Genomic DNA, 23417 nt, shown 5'->3' with positions numbered 1-23417 from the left:
CGGGGGGGGGGGGCTTATATGTGACTATAATGCAGATGCTTTTGCTGCTATTCATTTTCAAGTAGGATATTAGTATTTGTCAGTAGAAAGTGAGGGAATGGGTTTGTATATGGGACTATATTAAAAGTATTATGGAATATGGGAGCAATGCCCCCACTTCTTTCCTGGAACTATCTGTTCTCAGGCAAGCGAAGCCTGGTGGGAGGAATTCAGAATGTTTCATATAAGGTTTTAGCTAAGTTTCAGTTGCTGTTACAATATCTGGCTTATAATGTTCACTTCAGGCATGGAGATATGGAATTTTGTTTCTGATGCTTTGGAGGTTGATGGTAGTGAGGGTAAAGGTTTTCTGAAAGTTCTTGTAATAAAGAGGAGAGTGAGTGGATCCAGGATTGGGGTGAATGTCACCGCATATAATTAGGTTGTGCTGAGTGTGTATGGGATTAGTGGTTTGCAAGTTTTTTTCTTTATGTTGTATTCATGTAAGGAAATAAGTTTATTTTAGTTTTTATATGTAAGGTTAGAATTTTTAGCTTTTTAGGGAGGGAGGTACATATTGCATATAGAGAGGGTGCTATATCAGAGTGAGTGAGTTTGGATAGAAGAGTGGCAGCTACATGAGTGGGCTTGTAATATTCATGTATGGTTTCAGGAGAAGTAAGTAGCTGTAGAAAGAGGAAGGATAGAGACAGAGTAAGTAGTGTTAAGTTGGTAATGAATGGCATGTTGTGGAGGAGGAGTATGTAGGGTAGTGAAGAGTAAGATTTATTTGTAAGATAAACTAGCATATGAAGACAGTGTGGTAGAGTAAGAGGTGGAATGGGGTGTGAAATGGTCAATTATACAATCAGTGAAATGGGGGGTGAAGTGAAGAATTAATTATTAGAAGGTTATGATTGCGTAGAGATAGGTGAAGCTTTGATTAGGATAAATGTAAGTGATGTGGGGGTGGGTGGGAATGGGGGTAGAGTAGGGAAGTGTAGTGAGCCAGAGAGAAGTGAGGACAAACAGAGTGGGCAGATCCAGAAGTGGGCACAGGAGCAGCAGATTGCTATGCTTAAAAAAAACATCATTGGGACTTGCACTTAAGTTTATCAGTAAGTAATACAGTGTTTAGAGTGGTGAGACTAAGTGAGTAAGGACAGATGTTGATAATGTATGGAGTGAGCCCTTGGTTTAGAAAAAAGAGTCTTAGCCTTTAGCACACTTTCCTGAAGTTAGGTGCCAAAGTGATACAGAAACTAGGGAGAGAGAGATGCATACTTGGGGGGGGGGGTGTTGATGGTGATGGTAGGGGTGGTCATGGGGGTTAGTGAGCCAAGAAATGTGTGTGCATGTCACAGCCTATTTCTTTTTTGAAAAAAGACAAAAAAATGCTTTTAACACCATGTGAGGAAGAAGCAATTGGGACACATAAGTATTGCTTGTGCTGATGTTTTTTTTTCCTCCCATCCTTGGCTAGAGAACAATAGTCCTTGTATCGGTTTCAGGACCATTAGATGGAATTTCAGCCAAGTGTGTTCAGGGTGGGGGGAGGAATGACAACATCATTAAGGGGTAGTCATTTAAGGGGTATCCAGTATGTTTCATGTAGGAGATTGTTGAATTTATGCTGGCAAAAATTAGTTGAATTCCTAACTGATTTTACAGTGTGTACTCTTAGTTGTTGGGAGTTTGTTGGGAGTTTGTTCTAAGAGAATAAGCTGGCAGATGATAGCTCAGGGAACTAGTCAGTGTATCGGGAGAGGGATAATTGGTGAGGTGGAATACTAGGATCCAGTCTAGGGTGGATTAGCAGGTAAGATCTTTGCTGTATCTTGTTGGAGCATTGATAATCTGAGAAAACCATACAGAGGGATACAATTTGTGGGGGAGTTGTAAGCTATGGTTTGCCAATATATATTTAATTCTCCTAAGATTATTGCTTTGTGGTTTATTTTTGGGATATCCAGGATGTGGTGGAATATATATATATATTACTATTATACAAATTCTTTTTGATGTGGTGAGGTTCAAAAAAGAGATTAGTACCTCAGCATTAGAAAATATGCGTGTATTACTGGTGTAGGATGTGATGTTGAGTGTAGAGGGATATAGAAAGGCTATCCCGCCCCCTTTTTTTTAGATCTATCTCTTCTGGTTATTGCAAAGTTTGGAGGTATTATTTCTGAGTCTTTTACATTGGGGTGTAACAGTGTTTCGGTAAGGGCTAGTCAGGTTTATTTTGATCAATCCAGGTATGCAGCGGGGCTATTTTATTATATATACTTCTAAGGTTCAGTGTAAGTATGTTTAAATCTTTGAGGTTACTCTTGTGGTTAGGATTAGAGGGTGGGCCTGGGTTAGGATGTATGTCTCCAAATTTGAGTAGACAGGTAATGAGGAATGAGTACCATGGGATGTTTTTTATTAATAGGTGATGGTGTCAAGTGTGGTTTCATAGGAGGTGAGGATGCCAATCTGAGGCTTGAATAATATGGGAGGATATATGGCAAAAGCTGGGGGGAGATATGTGAGAAGCTGTGTTGTTTATTGGGGAGATGGTTGGAGGAGGTTATTGATGTGTATTGGTGTGCTGGGGTATGCGATGGTATAGTTGTAGCGAGGTTGAGAATTAAGAGTAAAGAAGTTAGGCAGGTTAGAAGGAGCATGTCAACTGTGATGGTGGGTTTAAAAACAGTAAAAGTGGTATTTATGTGTTAGAATGTAATATCAGGTGTAAACAGAGATTTAAGTTATCTAGTGATATGTGAGCAACTTAAGGTAAGGTTGGAAATGTTATGACTTCAGGATGGGCTTTGACAATTTGGTTAGGTGTTTTGCCTTATGGTTTGTGATAAGGAGGGGTGGGGGAGATATGACTGGTCAGTTGTAAAATTATGGTGCAATGTTAGTTTGATGTGTGTGTAGTAGAATATAGTAGAAGAGAAGGTGGAAAGCCTGGATTAATGTAAGATAGCTTGAGGTGGTGATTGTATTGTGATGGTGAATTAAAGTAAGATGCAAAGAACTGTGGTGGGGGATGAGAATCCAAGGTGATGGATGTAAGGGAAAGCAGATAAGTTTGGTTATATAAAAGTTTGTAAGGTGTGAGTGAAATGTGGGTGTGGACAACAATATAGATTTGTATATAATTGGGTTATAGGAATGAGAGGGAGTGGTTTGCTTAGGATATGAGTAGAGGTCAACCAAATAAAATCCAAATGTACAAGGAGAGGTAACGAAGTAAAAACAGCAAAGTCCACAAAATAGCGTACCAGATATTTATTTGTCCGCTTTCATCAAACGACTTCTTCAGAATAATTCAACAATGAAAAATCTCAGTCTTAAATACATTACCTAATAAAACAATGATTCAATTAAACACATTTACATATTTAATGAAGTAAATCATAATTAAAAACTTAAAAACAAAAAATGTTATATAAAAAGAGAGGCTACTTCAGCCTTATTTTTGACACATAAATTACGATGTTTCAGAAAACATTTGAGGTTGATAAATTCATTTAAACCTGGTGTCTTGTCTGATTTAAATCTAATTTGCCAAATAGCTTCTCTTTGCTCTAAAAATTTTTTAAAATCCCCATCTCTCATATCAATGGAACATACTTCTAATACAGAAAAAGAAAATTTTTTAAAAAGACAGCAAATAGAAAAATGCTTATATAAAGCATTTGTGCCATCATTAGTTTTTATAGCATACAAATGCTCTTTAATACGAGCACTCAAATTCCTAGTAGTCATTCCCACATAGAATGCCGGACAAGCAGAACACAAAGCTATATAAACAACACCACTGGTGTTACAGTTTACGAAGCCAGGCACTTCGAATGTTCTGTCAATGGTCGTAACCGCTACATAAGGTCCGGTGGAAATGAACCTACAAACTTTGCATTGATGACAACAATGCATGCCTTTTTTGTTCATAAAAGGCAAATTAATTGTGGGCTTCCTGTTTTCTAAAATCCTTTTAACATTATGACTGTTACGAAAAACAAATTGTGGCTTGATGCCACTGAGGAAGTTTGTGAATTTTTACATTCGAAAGCGCTCACAATATTTATTTTATTTTATTTTACATTTGTTTACCGGGCTAGTCTAGCTGGATACATGTCCATTTTCAGTAGAGGCCCGGGGAGAAAAGCTCCAAGAAGAAGGTACAGATAACATAATAGATCCTAAGACAGTAAAAATTACTATAGGCTTTACATATATTTGAAATAGAGATAAAAATAAAACAATTGGCTATACATGTAGTTGAAATAGAGAATAAAAATACAACAATTGGCTTTACACACTATATAAAACAGGCACAGAACTTAAGTAAATAATCTCACATGCTTCAATTGCAATTGTCGTCCTAGAGGGAAGTGGTGGAATTCTGGGGTGGTACAGGCCTGGACTATTTGTTAGTCAGGTTTGGTACAGGGGCACAGCCAGTGTGACTTGAGGAATTCTTTGAGGTGTTTTTTGAATTGGTTGAGTGAGGTAATAATTCTTAGGCTGGTTGGGAGGGAGTTCCAAAGCCTACCAATGGAGTTGGTGTAGTGAGCATCACCTCCAGAGTTATTAGATTTGACGGTTTGTAGCCGGACAGTTTTAGAAGATCTGAGGCAGGTTAGGTTGGAGTAGGGGGTAAGTATTTTATTAAGTGAGGGGGGTGTTGTCTGGTTGGTTAATTATCTTAAATGCCTCAGTGAGTTGGTTGATTTTGAGAATATTGGGCAGTTCTAACCATTCAAGTGCCTTTAGATTTAGGCAGTGGTGGGTTCGATAAGGCGTCCCTGTTATGAATCTGGCTATATGGTTATAAGCTGTAGAAAGTTTATTTAGCTCAGTCTTGTTGAGGAATGAAAATATTGGGGAGGCATAAAGGAGGGTTGAAAGGAGATGGGTGCGAGCTATAGTTAGTTTGGTGTGTGGGGTTAGGAAGTTATTTATTCTGTACATGGAGCCTAGTTTCTTATTGACAGAGTTAATGGTTAAGCTGATGTGTATGTCAAATTTGAGCTTGTGGTCGATGGTCACACCAATTAGTTTGGTGTGGGAGACAGGCTCTATGATGGTTCCATTGGTAGAGATCATGTGGAAAGTAGGGTTGTTGGCGTTTGGAGGTTCTTTACCTTGGCCGATGGATGCAGAGGGAAAAAATAGCAGTAACTTGGTTTTAGTAGGATTTAGTAAGAGTTTTAAATCTGAGAACCATTTTTCAACTATAGTAAAGCACTGCTGGGTTGAAACTTGGAGTTTGGTGAGGGAGATGTCTGAGCAGATCAGGGTGGAGTCGTCTGCATATTGAATACAAGAGGTTCTAGGGATGACTGAGTGAAGATCATTTATAAAGACAGAGAAGAGAAGGGGACCAAGTATAGAGCCTTGGGGAACACCGATGTTATTTGGGAGTAGATCGGATAGCTTGTTTTGCCATTGGACGGCTTGTTTTCTACCAGTGAGGTAAGCATTGAACCAGCTGATAGCGAGGTTACTAAGGCGAAGTGTTTTCAAGGTGTGGAGCAGGAGTTGGTGATTGACCATATCGAAGGCTTTTGACAAGTCAAGAAAGAGAGCGGAGGATATTAATTTGTTGTTACGGTTGCTGTTGAGTGAGTCCACGAAGAGAGAAGGGCAGTGGTTGTGCTATGATGGGGCGAAAACCATGCTGGGTGTGGGACAATAGACTATTTAGGGTGAGGTAGTTTATGAGCTGTTTATGAACACACGTTCCATAATTTTGGCTAGTGGAGACAGTATAGCAATGGGTCTGTAGTTAGATGTGTCTGTAGAGGTCCCGCCTTTGTGAAGAGGGATGATATAGGAAATTTTCCAAATAGAGGGAATGGTAGCTTCAGCTATGGTTCTGTTAATCAAGATTGATATGGGGTATGCTATGGCATCTGATGCGATTTGTAAGTAGTCTGCTGGGAGTTGGTCCGCCAGGGTGGTTGGTTTGAGCTTTTTCAGAAGGGCATTATATAGGAGGTGGATATTGGCTGTAAGTTAAAGGAGGGGTGGTCTTGGTCATTAGTTAGGGTTGCTGGTGGGGGGGTAGAGGAAAGTTGACTGGCTAGTGATTGAATAGTCTCGGTAAAAAAAGAGTTAAAGGTGTTGGCTATTACTTCTGGATGTTTCCCAATGAGTTTCTCAGGGGTGGGAGTGGTGGATTTGCCAGGATGGAGGAGATTATTGAATCCAGCCCAAAATTTCTTTGGGTTATGCTGATGTTTATCCTGGAGGTGACAGAAATAGTGTTTTTTATCTGTAGTAATGGCAGTTTTAGTTGAGTTTCTAAGCTGTTGAAACTTAATGCGATCTAGGGGAGATTTGGTAGCTCTCCATTTGTTCCAGGCTTGGTCCCGAAGTTTAATTTTAGTTTTGGTGTCTCCAAAAAATAATAATATTTAATAATATTAATAATAATATTAATATTATTAAATAATAATATTTAATAATTCAATAAATTGAATTAGTTCTAGTCCAGTGAATGCTCTTTGCCTGTTTGTTTCTTTAAATATATATTCACCTTTTCTCTTAACTTTCATATGTTATATACAAAAATGTAACATTCAAAAACTCTAATTAACATATTTTCCATTTTTTATATACCACACACAAAAATCTGTATATTTAGTCTACATTTTTAAAAATAAATAAATAGATGTGGTTAAAAAGCACTATCTCACATCAACTACTGCAATAACCTATAGCTTACTATGTGTATTCCTTAGTTTGTTATATAACCACTTACAAAGACTTATATCATAGGAGCATTTCCACAGATATTGCAGGTAAACTAATTTTTGAATATAAAAAATCTTTTATATATAAGAACCACATACTAACGCAGTGATTGAAAGTTGTTGGTTGCATATAGACTAGTATAGCATTTCAAAAGAGTGTAAAAATATATGCATACCAAAATTAATTTAAGAAGTTTATACAGGCTTTGTTATATAAATTAAGTATATATATATATATATATATATATATATATATATAAACACATAATCCTACCTTTGTATAAAATCCTATGTATGGAATGCTCATGATTTAAGCTAAGGAATGTGCTTGTATTAACCTACAAAAGCGCATGCCCAGAGAATCACAATCTCCATTGTGACTGAATATATATATATATATATATATATATATATATATATATATATATACATACACACATTATTATAACTAATATCAAGGAATTAAGTATAGATAAACTATTAAATTTAAAAATAAAAGGTGTTTCAACACCATGTAAACGGCACTACTTAAAATGAAGCAAAAGATATATTAATAATGTATGTCCTTATGAACATAACGTATGTATGTAGATGGATATAAATGTGTCCTATCGTAGATTCATGACCATAAATTTATTAAAATAAAGAAACCTGTGCATCTAAAAGTAAACTTAAAAACATAAAACTAATGAAATAATGTTACTTAAACTAAATTATAAAATGTGTCAATAATATACCTTATTAAAATACAGTATTGTATATTAATAAATACATTCATTCTATCTATAATGCAATATAATAGCCAGCAGTCATCATATATTTATTTTATAGCCTATTGTGTTAGTCTAAATAAATCATTAACTGCTATTTCTTAAATAAACTTTGTGCCTTTAGTGCTGGTTTCAATAGGATAGTTCCATTGAGTCCTTTGTCACCATCGGTACGTAACCTTATTATCTACTTGGTTTCATTTAATTAAGTTTTATTTCTAATATCAGCAAGTCTCTGATCCATGTTTGTTACTTCAATAACTAAAAATTTAAGTGTATGATGTATAGGGGTGGCGTGTTCATGTTTAGCAAAAGCTTTATTCATATTCATAGTTCTTAATAGTATAGAGATGTTCCCTGATTTGATCTCTCATATGTCTATTAGTTTTACCTACATAGAAAGAAAAACATTGAATACAATGAGCTAAATAAATTATATTACTACTGTTACAGGTACATCTACCTCAAACATATATTTTCTACTTGTAACAGGATGTATAAAAAAGCCACTTGTGTCTCTATATACAAATAATTGCATTTGCCACATGGATGTGTATGGCTATTTGTATTAATATGTGTTGTCTCTAAGTAGTCTCTTTGATAACATAACATTCTTTTGATTGATTTTTTTGTTCTTGTATCTAAATAATGGTTTATTCCCTACCATTTGTTTAATTTTTCATCAGTAGTCAATATATGACAATTTTTATATATTATATTTGTAATCTTATTGACTTCTCATGTGTAGAACAAGGTGCATTTAATTTGATTCTGATATTTTTCAGTACATGCATCTGTATCCTCTACTCCACATTTACACAAGAAATAATACGGTCTGTCTTTAATTTGTCTCAGGAGAACTATTTCCTTTACTATATCCTTACCCTGTATTTCTTCACATCCCCTTTGTATAAAGTTATCCTTAAGTTGCTTTAGTTCCTCATAAAACTTATTCTCATCTGCATTGAGCCTGGAGGCTGTAATGGCTTGACCCTTCACTACATTATGGAATACCTGACTTGAGTCACAGTGTTTAATTTTATGGTTATGAACTTTTCATTGTCTTATCAGGGATATATTACACTGGTAAGTGTAAAATATGCTAAAGTGTTAACGTAGCTTCACCTTCAGCAGTAAAAGCCCTATGAGTGTGTGTGGATAAGTGGGGGTGGGGGTACCCTTCCAGCAGAGTCAACACTGCAAAAGAGAACACACTAATACATGACTTAACAAATTACATTATTATTTACTGAGTCTTGGAAATTACCTTACATAGATTTAAAGCAATGTATTGTTCCTTGTGAACCTTTGTAACTGCAGGTAAAATTCAGCTGTGCAAGTCCTTTAGGTAGTGGGATATGATATCTTTTGAAGCAGCAGTAGTCAGACTTGCTATGTGCTTGGTTCACGTATTGTAGAGTGAAGCAGCTGAATGGAGAGAGCACTTGGGATAAGGGGTAGAGAAGTGAAGTGAGTATGCCATTAATGATCTGCTAAAGCACAAATATCTTTGTACAGTGCAACAAACGCTATGTATATCTAAGGGTAACACCTGATAGCACTAGGGATATGTGTTTCTTGTATCAAAAATTGGATGATTTGCTTACTATTATTAGTAGCAAATCTAGAATTACTGATAATGATTGGACTTGTGCAACTGGCACAGCTTGGAAAACTGGTATTACATATATCAATGCCTGGACTGATGAGATAAATAATATTAGGCAAAGAGCAAATAGATGTTTAGGAAGGGAGTGTCTATTGTATGTAGAGATCAATCAACACCTATGAAACAAGATAATGCCACTGACAACTCTGGAATTCAGGATACAAGTATTTAGCAATCTGAGGATTCTGAGCATATAGAAGGAAATAAAAAAAGAAAGAAAGGAAGAATTTCACAACAAATAAAAAAAGAAAACAAAACTGATAAATGTCTGTAAAGCAAAGAGAATACACACGAAAAGGACACTGCTTTGTTATGTAACACACAGATTACAGGGAATGATAACATTTTTCTATCAGCAAATCTTCAGTCTGCAAAAAAAGGCATAATTTTTCCAAAAGAGAGGGAAGAAAAAAGAGGCAAGGGGCAGGTAAAAAGGAAGAAACCAAAATTAAAAGTGGAAGGATTGCAGAACATTACTGTAACAAAAAAAAAAAAAAAAACAGGAGAAAGACAGACATTGACAACATGGCTCAAGCTGTGGATGCACAATGCCAGCTAGATGAGAATTGTATGCTTGCAAATGTAATAAGCAATGAAAGCAGTAGTATTAAGAAGCCTAATAGTGATGAAGATCATTCTTTTGTAACAAATGACAGACCAGATATTACTGAATTAGAAGTTGAAGATTCTTCAGATCTAGTCAAAATAAGATATTCTTGTAAATGGAGATTTCCAGGAGCAAAAATAGTGGATGTGAGGCAGGCCTTATAATACCTCAATATAAAGAAGTACATATCTGTTTTTATTCATGCTGGTACACATTATCTCACCCACAAGGACTATTTGACTGTTAGGGAACTTATAGCCCTCTTAGATAGCATCACTTATATAGGTGTTAGGACGTATTTTTCACAAATCACATATAGAAAGGAGAGTCATGTCGCCGTGAATGAAAATATGTTTGGGGTAAATGCCTAGATGAAAAAAAATGCCCCATTTAAAAAAAAATGGAAAAGTAGCGCATCGGAGTCTAATTTTGGGCACACATGTTCAGACAACATGGAGTGCACTTGTCAAGATCAGGGAAGAGAATTTTTGCAGCAAATATTTTATAAACACAAAGTAGTATTTTTGTCAGTTTGAAAATGTACCAGTTCACAGATAGCAACATTTGCGGTATCTGTAATGGTTGTTAATGCTAGCAGCATTACTATTTTCTTTTTATTTGAAAACTCGATATGCTAAAACAAGACTGATGTTGTTATTGTTTGTGAAATATTATTAAATAACAATGACCAAAAACCAGTTCTGTCAGAGTATATGTTTTTATTGTAACAGATATTCTAATTAAAAAAAAAAAACAGAAAAGACTGCAAATGCCCAAAGCTGGTTTATGGTCAAATGGGACTCCTCCCATCAGTCAAACCAATATCCAATTACTTGTCTCTCCCAAATTACCATGAAGCACGATTCAGACCTGTTTGTGTTTATACTAGTTTCCTCTTTACTTTCACAATGATCACTGACATATCTTTCAACCTTTTATCTCAAGAAATCCCCACAAAGCCTTACATAATGGGGGGACAAAGGCCCAAAAATAGGGACAAATTTTAAATACTGCTCTTATAAATTTAGAAAGCAGCTAGAATAACAGTGTTTTGTTAACATGCATTTTCTAAAGGATATGAAGTCTGAAACTGAAATGTGTGTCATTATTTAGTGATTTCATTCCTCAGATCATGCTAGTAATTTGCCAGAAACCCATATATTTTATGAGGAACAAACCAAAATTTTGAGGCAAAAATCTGGACATTCTGTGAAAATCTGTACAGTTGAGAGGTATGAGATTCACTGAGATCTGCATTAAAAACAGACAGCTATTGTCAGAGCAAAAAATATTGGCAACCATTTTCCTAAAGACAGGTTTTGCAAGCATTTTCTGCAGGATATGAAGTCTGAAACTCACAGGCTTATCATTACTTAATGATTACAGTCCACAGTACTTTACCAGAAAATCACAAATGTACGAGGAAGAATATAAGGTAAAATCAAAGAGAGTATAGAACTATGCCCTCTGCATACACAAGCTCACACCCACACATACACTTATGTGTGAGCATCAGTTACAGACACTTGTGAGATTATACACCTCAAATATCTGCTTGCGATCAAGTGAATGAGCAAATACATAATACATGGTGCAGCAATTTATCTTGGCTCTGTTCTGTCAGAAACATACAATGCAACCCCCCCCCCCCCACCAACTTCTTAACTTAGGAACCATAGACAAAGACATAGAAAGCTGTTAAAATAAACAAATTCTGCATTAGCAAGCATCTTCTGAAGCCTATGAATGCCTGCCATTAGTTAGAGACTGCAATACTCACCAAAATTCATATTGGTGAGATGATATGATTGAATTTCCAAAAACTTGAATCTTTTGAATGGAGATCGTGGTACAGTGAAGATCGGGAAATTTATCATTTTCCTCAATGTAGTGAGATCTCGGAGTTGGTATATATAATTTGCAGGGTGTGTGGGGGCATAATACCCACATGGTAAAAATGTAAAAAAGATAGATTATTTTATTTTTTTTTTTTTCTTTTTGAATGTTCAGAAACTCGATCACATCATCTCGCCAATATGAATTTTGAGTTTCTGAACTCGATCAACTGAAAAAGGCCCCCCCCCACACACACACACACGTATATGTATACATATATAAATGCATCTATCTGTCTCTGTCTCTCTCTCTCTCTCAATATATATATATATATATATATATATATACATATTTACATATTTAAACATAACTAAATAAATAAAAAAAAAACAAATAGCCTAGCTCCACCTATTTCTGCAGGTGCGACTGCCCCTTAAACACACAAGCTGAAACTCTATTCTACATTTACTTCTTAAAAGCAAGGAGTTTCTGTTGGCAAGACAATCAAAGTTCTCTGGGGCATCAGGCACTAGGGTAATACACAATACAGCACTGTCTGTTTTTAATACTTCAGACTTGTTTGTTCTGGGGGTGATAGTTAAGCATGATTAAGTCTACTGTGAGAGTCGGGGAAGGGGTAACAGTTCGACTGCATAAACAACAGGGATGGGGAGGGTCTTGGGACTTATAACTTTTACTGCGCAATAAGAAAGAGAAAGTGGCAATAGAAAAAACTAAAAACTAGATGTAATAATTTAAAAACATTTTCTAATTTTTTTGTTTAGCATACTAAAAGAGCAAAAGAAAAAAGATGGAAAATTCTCTCAACTGCCTTCCCCAGTGGAAGGAGCCAGAGGTCATCAAACAGGTTCAAAAGAAGAAGTGGCAATCAGGAATACTGTTGTTGCTAATTTAAGGAGGATGGCCAGTTCAGATGGAGAAACGGGACTGGGGTGGGATTTGATAGAGAGGTGGAAAAATGCAGCCACCTGATAGCATTTATGGGGGTCCCAGATAGCATCAGGCCCTAGGCAGCTGCCTGGGGAGCCTTGTGCTTGATTTGGTCCTGCAAATGCCCCTGCCATGGCAGGTTACTGGCATAGGTGAATATGTTATTTCAGAACTAGCTTACACAGTTACACATATTTTTTAATTTAAATAAATAGAAGGTAAGTCAGACTTTTCATAAATTTGTTTGAAAGACAAATACTTTTTATACACTAATCTGAAAAGAAAACTATATATAGGCTTCAATAACTACGAGATTCCTGTTTCCCCTGCTGCTTCATGGAAAATACTGTGATATAGTGGTTGAATTGTACAAGCAGGTCATGAGTGATTATAGTAAATATAAAGATATATTGTTAAAAGTCATGAAATAAAGTATGACTTAACATAAAAAGTGTAAAGTAAAACCTTTAAAATAAGAAAAAAGAAGCCTGATCTTTTCATTTACTCAACCATTAAAAGCCTGTCTTGTCTTGTCTAGAACTTCTCCAATTCTAGCAGCAAACTCTTTTCTGTGTTGCATTTTGTCTAAAGCTAAAGTTAAACAGAATTGTTTCACAGGCATCTAAATACACTGACATAATGTTTTGTGTTGCTGGCTATTTGTAGTTATATTGTTGTGTAGAAGTTGTCTGTGTAGCAACTGTCATTTAAACTAACCATTAAGGTAATTGTTTTGAAGTTTCTCCTTGATGCTCTGTTATTTCTCTTTTAACATCTATAGTACTTTTTTGTTGTATTCCTTTAGCTACTGACAGCTCCTTTATATGGCATTATGACTTTCAGGCTGGTTTTCTTGACTGAGTGACTTAATTAAAGACAGGCAACATTAACATCATTTTTCTGAGACTTTTTATGCATATTTCATATTTGCATTCATATTTTCGTAAGTAGCTTACAAATTATTAAAAAAGCATTACATAAAATAAAGAGAACCAGAAAAATACACTGACAATGCCCATTCAGAATGTATATATTGCTGTTAGCTATTTGTTAGTTGTTACGAAGACATTTGATATTTCCACTTATCCATTAAAAATTGCAAAAACTGGGTGAAACTGAGCAAAATGGATGCTTCTTCTTAAAAAAGTTCTCTCCCTTCCTTGTTTCTCCTACCCCATTACCTATACTAATTCCCCCTTTCCTCACTTCCTATTTACCAAAGTTGCCTTCACTACACTTTAACCATTCCGACTGCCCGTGTGTTGTTGTTACTTTTTATAATATTTAGCCTATTATTTGTGTGATATTAATGACTAGTAAAAGGTTTTGCTAGTCTTCCAAGCTGTTGCTGTAATGGATTCCATGTAATCAGTCCACTGCCCTGATTACCAAACAATAGACTTCAAACTATTGCATGGCATCAGCTAAAGCCTTAAATGATGCTACAGAAAAGCTGTAACTGATACTTGGGTTGTAACACACAGTCCAAGGGGACCACTACATACACTTCTCATTATACAAACAAGTATAACTTTCAAAGTCTGTAAATTTCTCAGGAAACAAGCATCCACAAAGGACTTGCTTGAAGTGATATGAAAGCTGAAGTTTGGCTAAACAGAAGTTTTCATGTTGGCTTTTATCAAATTCATACAATTTCCAGGGTACAAAAAATGTTTGCGAAATTTCAGAGAAAAAATAAGTTTACAGTTTTTATACTATATTATAAATAAGCAATGCTTAGCTTAGATATACTGTTTTCCACACACACACACATGTATTTAATATTTCATAATAACTTGGAATTTTCACATCCATGGATGCCCTTGGTATATTTTCACAGTAGTTTTTTCCAATTTTCTCATGTTTGTTTTCTTATAAAGTTTCAATATTATTATTTCATACTCTAGTTTGGGTCTGTTGTAACTTACAAGCAATGATTTCATCATTTATGATTTCCTAGACCTTATAAATATTCTTTATACAGCCTATATTTTTATAACTATAACTAACCAATTGGTTGATATTATCAGAAAAACTCACTGCTGGATATACCTATATACCCAGGTCCTTAAATGAATCTACAGTTTTAATCACTGTGTGCTGTATTAAATATTCACCTTTCAGTCTATGGCTCCAAAATATCATATGCTTTATTTTTCATGTATTTATCAGCATATTATTCTTCTGTGCCAAAATAGTCAATTTTGTCAAGTTATTTTGCAGACATGCCCTATCTATAACAGATTAAATCCATTTACACATTTTTAAGTCATCTGCATACAGACTACAGAACATCTCTGAAGAAAAAAAGATAGATCTGAAAGATACAACCTAAACAAGTACGGGACTAGGAAAAGCCCTGCGGGTTATCCTGATAGTAGCCTAGAATTCCTCCTGTGCAATTACTGCATGACACCTGCCATGTCCTATTTGTAAGCTATGCAGCTGTCCATCTTATCAAGATTACATCAATACCTAGTTCTTCCAATTTATTGATCAGTGTTTCGAGTATGACTATATCAATGGCTGAAGTTGTCTATATAAATTACATTACAGCACAATTTTTCATTTACAGCTGTTTTTATATTATTATAGAACATCATGTTGCAGGTGGTTATAGATCTATTTTCAACATATGCATGCTGATGTATGGTTTAAAGTCCCACCCTTTCCAGTTCTGAGAATAATTTATCCATATAACTTTCTCCCTTATTTTTCCACAACAGGAAAGTAAATGTACGGGCCTATATAGTTCTGGGTTTGTCCTAGTGCCCTTTCTCTTAAAGATGGATTTAACAAGTGCATGCATCCAATCTTGATGAAGCTCTCTGTATTTGAACAACCAGGTGAAAAGCAAATATAATGGTACTGCAAGTTTATGCTGAAGAATTCTCAAGGTCATTATTACTAATTTTATCTCCTCCCTGTGATTTGTTTGGGTCCAGTTTGCATAGTTCTGTTTTCAATCTAATCTAATTTAATTTCAGTATCTGAAGTTACTTGGATGTGACTAGCACAATGCATCACCCTGTTTGTGGAGCAAAACTATTTTGTGTAAGATTTTGTAAATATATTTATAATCTGTTTTGTTTGAGAATTAATTTTATAATCTACACACTGGGCCAGATTCAGGAAGGCTTACACGGAGTTCAAGAGTAGTGTAAGCCTCCGTGTAAGCCTCCTGATTCAGGAACAGCCCAAATCTCCGTGTAAGAGACAGCTAACACGTCTCTTACACGGACTGGGTGTGGAAATGCTCAATACCTCATTTGCAGCTCTAAGATATGCAAATGAGGTATTTGAGCGATCCAAGAAAGCCAAACCAGTCTGTGTAACGGACGTGTTAGCTGCAGAAATGTACTCAGCTGACAACTGAGTACATTTCTGCAAAATTAAAAACGGAGCTATGTCAGCTCCAAATAAAGGGTGCATATGTTTCATTAAGCATGCCAATGGCCAAATATGTGGCCATTGGCATGAAAAAGTGTTGCAAAAATAAGTTATATAACTTTTTTTTTTCACGGGATTTTTGTGTTTAACTGCAGCGCACACCCGCAAATGGGGTGCGCTACCTAAAACTGAAAACCGAAGCTTATAAGCCCACAATTGTGGGATATATGTATTACATTGAATGTCAATGGAGGGACTTGCAGACCAAAACAATATGGCCTCCGTTCAGTGGTTGTCAAGGGGGGGAAGCTCCGTGTAAGACATGTAACTAAGCATTACTAGGCAATCCTATGTAAATGAGGGTTACAATACTGAATCACACTGCCACATAGGTAATGAGCACTTTCTGAGTAGTGTAAGAGTTAGAGACGGCGCAGGAACAGAGTAAGAGGTAGGTGACATCACGGGGGAAGGATAGTAATAAATGTACCAGATTGGAGGGCAATGTAAGGTAACAGATGACAGACAGACATCAGGGAGGGAGGTGTGTCCCAACAGAACACTAGGAAAGTCAAGAAATTGAGGGTACGCTATCCCTACACTCAAAGTTTCTTGATATACGTGCATCTTGTGGCGCATGTAAAGGCAGGTTCAACATGTGGGGCGTGTTGCAAACTGTTTACAACGGTTTCTTGTGGCGTGCGTGTGTAAGGCAGTGTCTGTAGCGTTTTAGCATGAATCAGCCTAGCTAACACCGTGTAAGGATGTGTGCGGCGTGTAACACCGTGTAAGGATATGTGCGCGCGTTTAAGTGACTGTGGGCGTGTTTAAGCTGGTGTGCACATTGCTCCCCCTCAGGAAACAGAGAGGAAACAGGAAACAACTAAAATCCAGGTAAACTGCCAGAGGATACTACTGGAGTTAACTGGTGGAAACAATTAGAAGCAGGCAATTACACAGGCAGACTAGAAGCCCAACCCAGCACTTAAAACACTGCAAGGAGCAGTGCAGGCTGTTTCTCACAACAGATACTGCCAGAAACTAAGCTATCAGAATTGAAAACTGAACAAAGCTGAACTCAGAGCAGAAATGCTAGGGGCTGCCATAGCTATTATAGTCAGGCATAGGCGAATTGCTGAGGGTGGTGACTAGGGTTGCCACCTTTCCAAATGCCCAAAGTGGGACATTTGTGCCACAAACATCAGATTTTGCAGGGCAAAACATACCCAGCCAGTACAAAGGACAGAACTTCAGTTTTTTGCCTGAATAAAAGTCTATTCTTGTAGCATTTTAGTTCCTTATTCTGTTTCTTATAACATTTATGTGTTTCAGATACAGAATAACTGTTTTATGCAACTATGACATAAAATATAGAAAATAATTTTGTCCTAAAATCTCAGGACATTTGCCATTTTTCACAATGTTTGCAGGACACAACTGCCCAAAGAGGGACTGTCCCTCACAAAGTGGGACAGGTGGTAACCCTAGTGGTGACAATGCAGATGCTGACAGACAACCCAGAGTGAGGAGAAAGAGAAGAGTATACAGGCCCAGGGTCACCTACCATGGGTTACATGAGCTGGAGATAGTAGAGCGCTATAGAGTGGACAGAGAGCTCCTGCAGCAGATTGTTGAGCTGTGCAGGCCACGCCTCACACACAGAACCAACAGAGGGGAACCCATCCCAGTGGAAACCAAGGTATGTGTTGGCCTAAGAATACTAGCAACAGGTACCTTCCAGAGACCAACTGGTGATATGATGGGGATATCACAGGCATCAGCCTCCAGGGTACTGCACCAGTTCCTGGATGCCATGTCACCACATGTCAGTGATCATATATATGTCCCTAATGACCGTGAGGTTGTGGCCAGCAATATCGTTTCTTCCAGCAAATAGCGGGATACCCTGAGGTGCTGGGTGCAATAGACTGCACGCACATACGCATCAAAGCACCAGCCGGTGAGCGGGGTAGAACCTACATTAACCGCAAGGGATACCCCTCCATCAACTGCCAGGTCGTGTGTGATGCCCAGGGCATAATAATGAATGTGTGTGCTGGCTGCCCTGGGAGCTACCACGATTCCCACATCTGGCATCTGACGCAGCTGTACCAATCATTTGCCAATGGGGACTTCCCACACGGACACCTAGTGGGGGATGCAGGTTATGCACTTGAGCCGTGGCTGATGACACCCATCAGAAATGCACACACACCTGAACAGGAACGCCATAATGAGGCACACGCACAAACACGTAATATCATAGGCGTGTGTTTGGGCTGCTCAAGTCACGGTTCCGGTGTCTGGACACATCTGGTGGAGCTTTGCAGTACACACCAACTACATGTACCCAAATGATCATGATATGTGCTATGCTACATAATATGATCCTGCGGAAACAGCTGCAGCAGGACCAGCACAGGGCTGGGCCAAACATCTCCCCACCATTGCCAAGGCCACCACAGGCAGGGGTGACTCGGAGGAGGAACAACCTGACCTTGTCCCAGTAGGCAGAAGGAGGCGTGCCCAGTATGCCCTGGCCTTGGCAAAGAGGCAACACATAGCACATACGCTTGGTCAGTAGGAACACTGGGACTGATACCGCTCTGACTCACTCATACAGTAACAGGGATGCCTAACATGACACAACCTGCTTCCAAACGTACAGGGAGTGTAGTATGTGTATCCGACAGAGGTGGCCCTGCAGCACCACCTGAGGCATGAATGCCATGTGTTAAGTAATGTAATATCATGTACAATATGCACACCTGAGGACCCCAACTAACATCCATATCCACGCATATGACCCTGCGGAAACAGCTGCACGTCATACAGTGATGTACATGTGCAAAAACATGGAACAAGATACAAAATGAGGGTGACTAGCAATAAATAGCATGGATAACCACACACCCATGTTTGTACCACAACAAGAACCAACATGGAATAGCCATGGTCAAAAACCAATGGCTAAAACCGACTACTACTATATAGCCTGCTGCAGACCACTGTCCTAATAGCAGGAACTGCCCCAGGCCTATGTCCATAGGTTCATAGGTTCATACTAGGCTATCTGCCCTAGGGCATTAATAAGCCTAGCCCAGAGTTTTGTGGCTTCTGCCACCTGCAAGTTGATGGATAATATGCCCATTATTTTGCTGTGCCTCTGTCAAGCAGTGATACTGAGGTTATCCCTGGGGTATACCTGCAATCTCCCATCCATTGGTCAAGATCTCACTTGAACAAAGCCAGTGAGGTGCTCAGCCTCACATGTACCAGGATGTTGTTCCACAGCATATGGACTCTCTGGGTGATGAATCTGTCCCTCCAGCACATCCTATTAATATCTGTGTTGAGGTTTAGGTCTCCTGCCCTTGTAGTTCTGATGGATGTAGAGGTCTTGAGGTGAAGCATGTTCATTAATTCTGGGTTGGACATAGCCTTGTATGTCAGGCACAGGTCACCTCTGAGCACACAGTGGCGACTGAATACAGCTGGAATTCCTTCAGTCGGGCAGCATAAGAAATATGTTTGAGACCCTTTCACCTCCTGTCGAGGAATTTGTGGGCCCATCCAATCTGAATGGGGCATTGTATGCAATCATTGGTCTGATGAGTGATGAGTACAGGGGAACAATGACCTCCCTTGATCTAGATGTGAATCACTGCATGATGAGGTGGCCAATGTAGAAGGCCTTCCAAACTACCCTGGCAATGTGAGTGTCAAACAAAGGTCACTGTCAACCTGGGTGCCCAGGTCCCTGATAACCTACGTTGTGCTTAGAGGATTGCCACCTAGATGGGAAGTAGTGGTAACCTTGTTCTTCCTGAAGGGTATGGCTATGCATTGTTTAGTGTTTAATGTAAGGCCATGGCTGTGGCACCAGTTATCTGTGTCTATGAGACCCTTCTGAAGGATGTCTGTGTCAGATGGGTTTCCAACTATGCTTCCCAGTTTGCAGTCATCTTCAAACTTTGTCAGCCATAATCCTCCTGTGTTTGCTCGTACTTCTGAAAAGTAGATACTGAACAAATGTGGGCCCAGGACTGAGCCCTGTGGGACACCACTTGTGACAGCTCTGGAGTGTGAACTGGCACCAGCAACTTTGACCCTGTGTGTTCCGTCACTTAGGCAGTTTGCAACCCATGCTGTGATGTATGGGTTCACAATTAAGCTGGTGATGTTTTCAATGATACCTGAGTGGGGTATTGTGTTGAAAGCCTTTGCCAGGTCAAGGTAGGCTGTGTGGACTGCCTTGCCCACGTCAATGGCCTGGGTGAGTGTTTTGAAAAAGTCAACCAAGTTTAAAAGGCATGATCTGCCCTTGACAAAGCCAAACTGGATTGGATCCAATGTCTGCAAGTCCCCTATGTCTTCATTTAGAATTCCCATTATGATCCTCTCCATAGCTTAGCAGAACAGGCTTGTCAAGCTGATGGGATGGTAGTTTCTGGGGTTGGTGGAGGCACCTCCTTTGTGAAGTGGGTCCACCATTGCTGTATGCCACTCCTTGGGAACATATCCTGAGATGAGGCTAAGATTAAACAGCTGCCCTAACTGTGGGTGTAATTACTCATTGAGTTCATGGAGCACACAACTGGGGACACCATCTGGTCCCATGGATAAAGTGTTTTCTGCCTTGGATTGAGCAGTTCCCACCCCAGCAGTGGAGATGTTTGGGGGCTACAATCCTCTGGTGTACATACCCCTCCAGTTGGGGGAGAAATCTGCACTGAACCTGTCAGCCAGTATGTTGCCAATGTCTGTAGGTGCAGTGATATCAACATCATTCTGAACTAAGTCTGAGCATATCTGGGAGTTTCCTCCCAGGTTTCAAACATAGGTAAAAGGCCTCATGATTGTCCCTGGAGTCCTGAGTGGGTTTACTCTCAAAACATGCCTCGGATGATTGTATGGGGAACCCAGTGTTTTACTCACAATGAGCAGGGTGTCTTCCCCCTACGGATTACGCTCTATCTCGTAGTAGCTCCTTCCTTGTGTTGTACAGCTTGTTTATGGCTAGGGTCCACCAGACTGGATGCTTGCCTGTGGTACAAAGAGTCATTATTTTTGGGATTGCCTGAACCATGCAGTCCTGGAGGTGCTGGTAGAAGGCATTTCTAAGTGATACAGTGGCTTGGGTAATGGTGTCCGCTGGCCTGGGGGCCTTGAAAGAGACCACACCAGTCCTCAGAAATGTGAAGTCGGCATTTGAGAAGGTCTTCACCGTTTCTTTTCCCATCTGGGGTGTGGGTGGGATGTGGACTCCCACTGAGAGTAGTCCATGATCTGATCTCACCAATGATGGGTATCGTCTGGTGTTGAACAGTGTGACCCCATGTTCGTGATGATGTGTTCTAGTATGTTGCCTCCACTTGAGGGGATTGGGACCAGTTGTTCCATGGCATTTCAGTGTATGAACTCTTGGAACCTTTGTGTTAGAGTGTTGTGGCATGATTAGTGATCCCAGTCTATATGTGGATAGTTGGAATCACCCAGTAGGATGGTGTTTGGAGATACATTTATCCCCTTCAGTGTTTGCAGGATAGCTGTGTGAGGTACCTGAGTTTGAGCGGGTGGCATGTAACATGCTACAAACTGCAGAGCAGTCTTGCCTACGGTCACTGGCACCTGGATGGTCTCCGATGCATCGTGTGTTGCCACCAACCATGAGGTGAGGGTGTCCTTGATGAATATGGACACCCACCATCCTTCTTGGTGTTGTCGGGATGCTGGTGCGGAATGCATGATATGAGGTAACACCCGATAGTGCCGGGTGCTGTCAGAAGCTGTGAACCAGGTTTCAGGCACAGCACAGACATCAATGTGCTACATACTGAGAAGGGCATAGAGTGTGTGCAGCTTGAGGTTGAGACCTTGGGCATTGAGCAGCATTAGCCTTAGTGTCTTTCCTTTACTGTGTTCTAGGGTGGTAGGTGTAGAATCTGAATCTTGCATAAAAAGGCACAATGGGGGTGGCAAGAGCATCATCTGAAATCCGGAAGCCCAGGGTGACAGGTGCAAGCCGTCCCTTGCAAATCACCGTGGCCTGTCCAGCATGTCATCCCAGGCAGACAGACATTGGACCCCTTAGAATGACACCATAGTCTAAGCAAAATACTACAGCTGATCATCTTGTCTCTGTTTATGTGGCATCATACTTGGTGAAGGTAGGATACTGCCGAAGGTCAGGGTCATACCTGCCTGGCCTACATAATCAGAGGGATCCTCTATGTCTCTTTCCATGTAGTCCAGGGAGGTACATCTCAGGTCGTTCACACCAGCATGGATTATGACTGGGTCAGACCTGTACTTGCAGTTTAGTGACCTGAGTGCTTGCATTATGTGGTGGATTCCAGTGCCCGATAGGCAGCTTACTGTGACCTCCTCTGTACCTGATCTGGTGAGTGGGACATCAGTGTGTCTGACTATGGAGTCACCTATGACAAGTGTGTCTGGCATTGTGTTTGGCCTTAAGGGCTGTGACTGTTTGGCACACCGACTCTGTGGTCAATGTGTTGCATGTGCTGTGCCCTGTGGAGGCAGTTGTGTGAGTGTCTGCTGTGGTGGCCACTGCCATTCTGGTAGACTTCTGATCAGAGCCTCCGAGTGTCTCTGTGTGTCTATGTGTATGATCTTAAGTTGTGACAGTGCCATGTGAGACTGGATTAAAGATGTGTGTGTGGTTACCTTCACCCTCTCTCTGGTCTTGCTAGTCCTATGTTGAGAGAGCTCAGCCTCCACTTTGGCTATATAGTTGCATCTCTCACATGTATGTGTGTTTTATGGCAGAAGGAGAGGGTTGTCAGTGTACATGAGGCAACTGTAACAGTGCCTCAATATTCCCAGGTTCACCAGCTGAGCAGGAGAGGACACTAGCAACTGATCCCTAGACATGCTAGAAGGAATAGACAAAACAATGTTGGAATACAGGGAGATATCAAGCCCCCCAAGCCACATCATACTGTTTGATTGACAATAGCTACACATACACTGGTGTTTCATAGTGTCATAGTGTACTACTAGGCTATCTGCCCTAGTGCATGTATAAGCCTAGCCATAGTGATGTGGCTATTGCCACCCCTTATAGTGGTAATAAGTGTACAGAATAGATTCTGAATATTGTGCCTCTGACTTAGTAGTGACACATTATGACCCCCTTACGTAATTGAATAACATGACTGTGTCTCTGTCTAGTCTGTGCCTCCGTCTCATATGCAGTTGTCCAGATGTCTCCTGAAGAGAGTCAGTGAGGGACTCTGTCAAACATGAACTGGGATACTCTGCTAGAGTGTGAGATGCCTCTGAGTTATGACTCTGTCCCTCCAGCATGTCCTATACATGTATGTGCTGAGGTTCAAATACTCAGCTCTCATGGCTCTGGTGGATTTGGATTGCTTGCAGTGGAGCATGTCCACCAAATCCTGATTGGACATGGTCTTGTATGTCAGGCATAG

The sequence above is a fragment of the Protopterus annectens genome, chromosome 6.part1, assembly GCF_019279795.1.
Source record: "Protopterus annectens isolate FY-2018-M chromosome 6.part1, PAN1.0, whole genome shotgun sequence".
In the NCBI taxonomy this organism is placed as follows: domain Eukaryota; kingdom Metazoa; phylum Chordata; order Ceratodontiformes; family Protopteridae; genus Protopterus; species Protopterus annectens.
The sequence above is the reverse complement of the archived record's forward strand: the minus strand, read 5'-3'. Positions refer to the sequence as shown.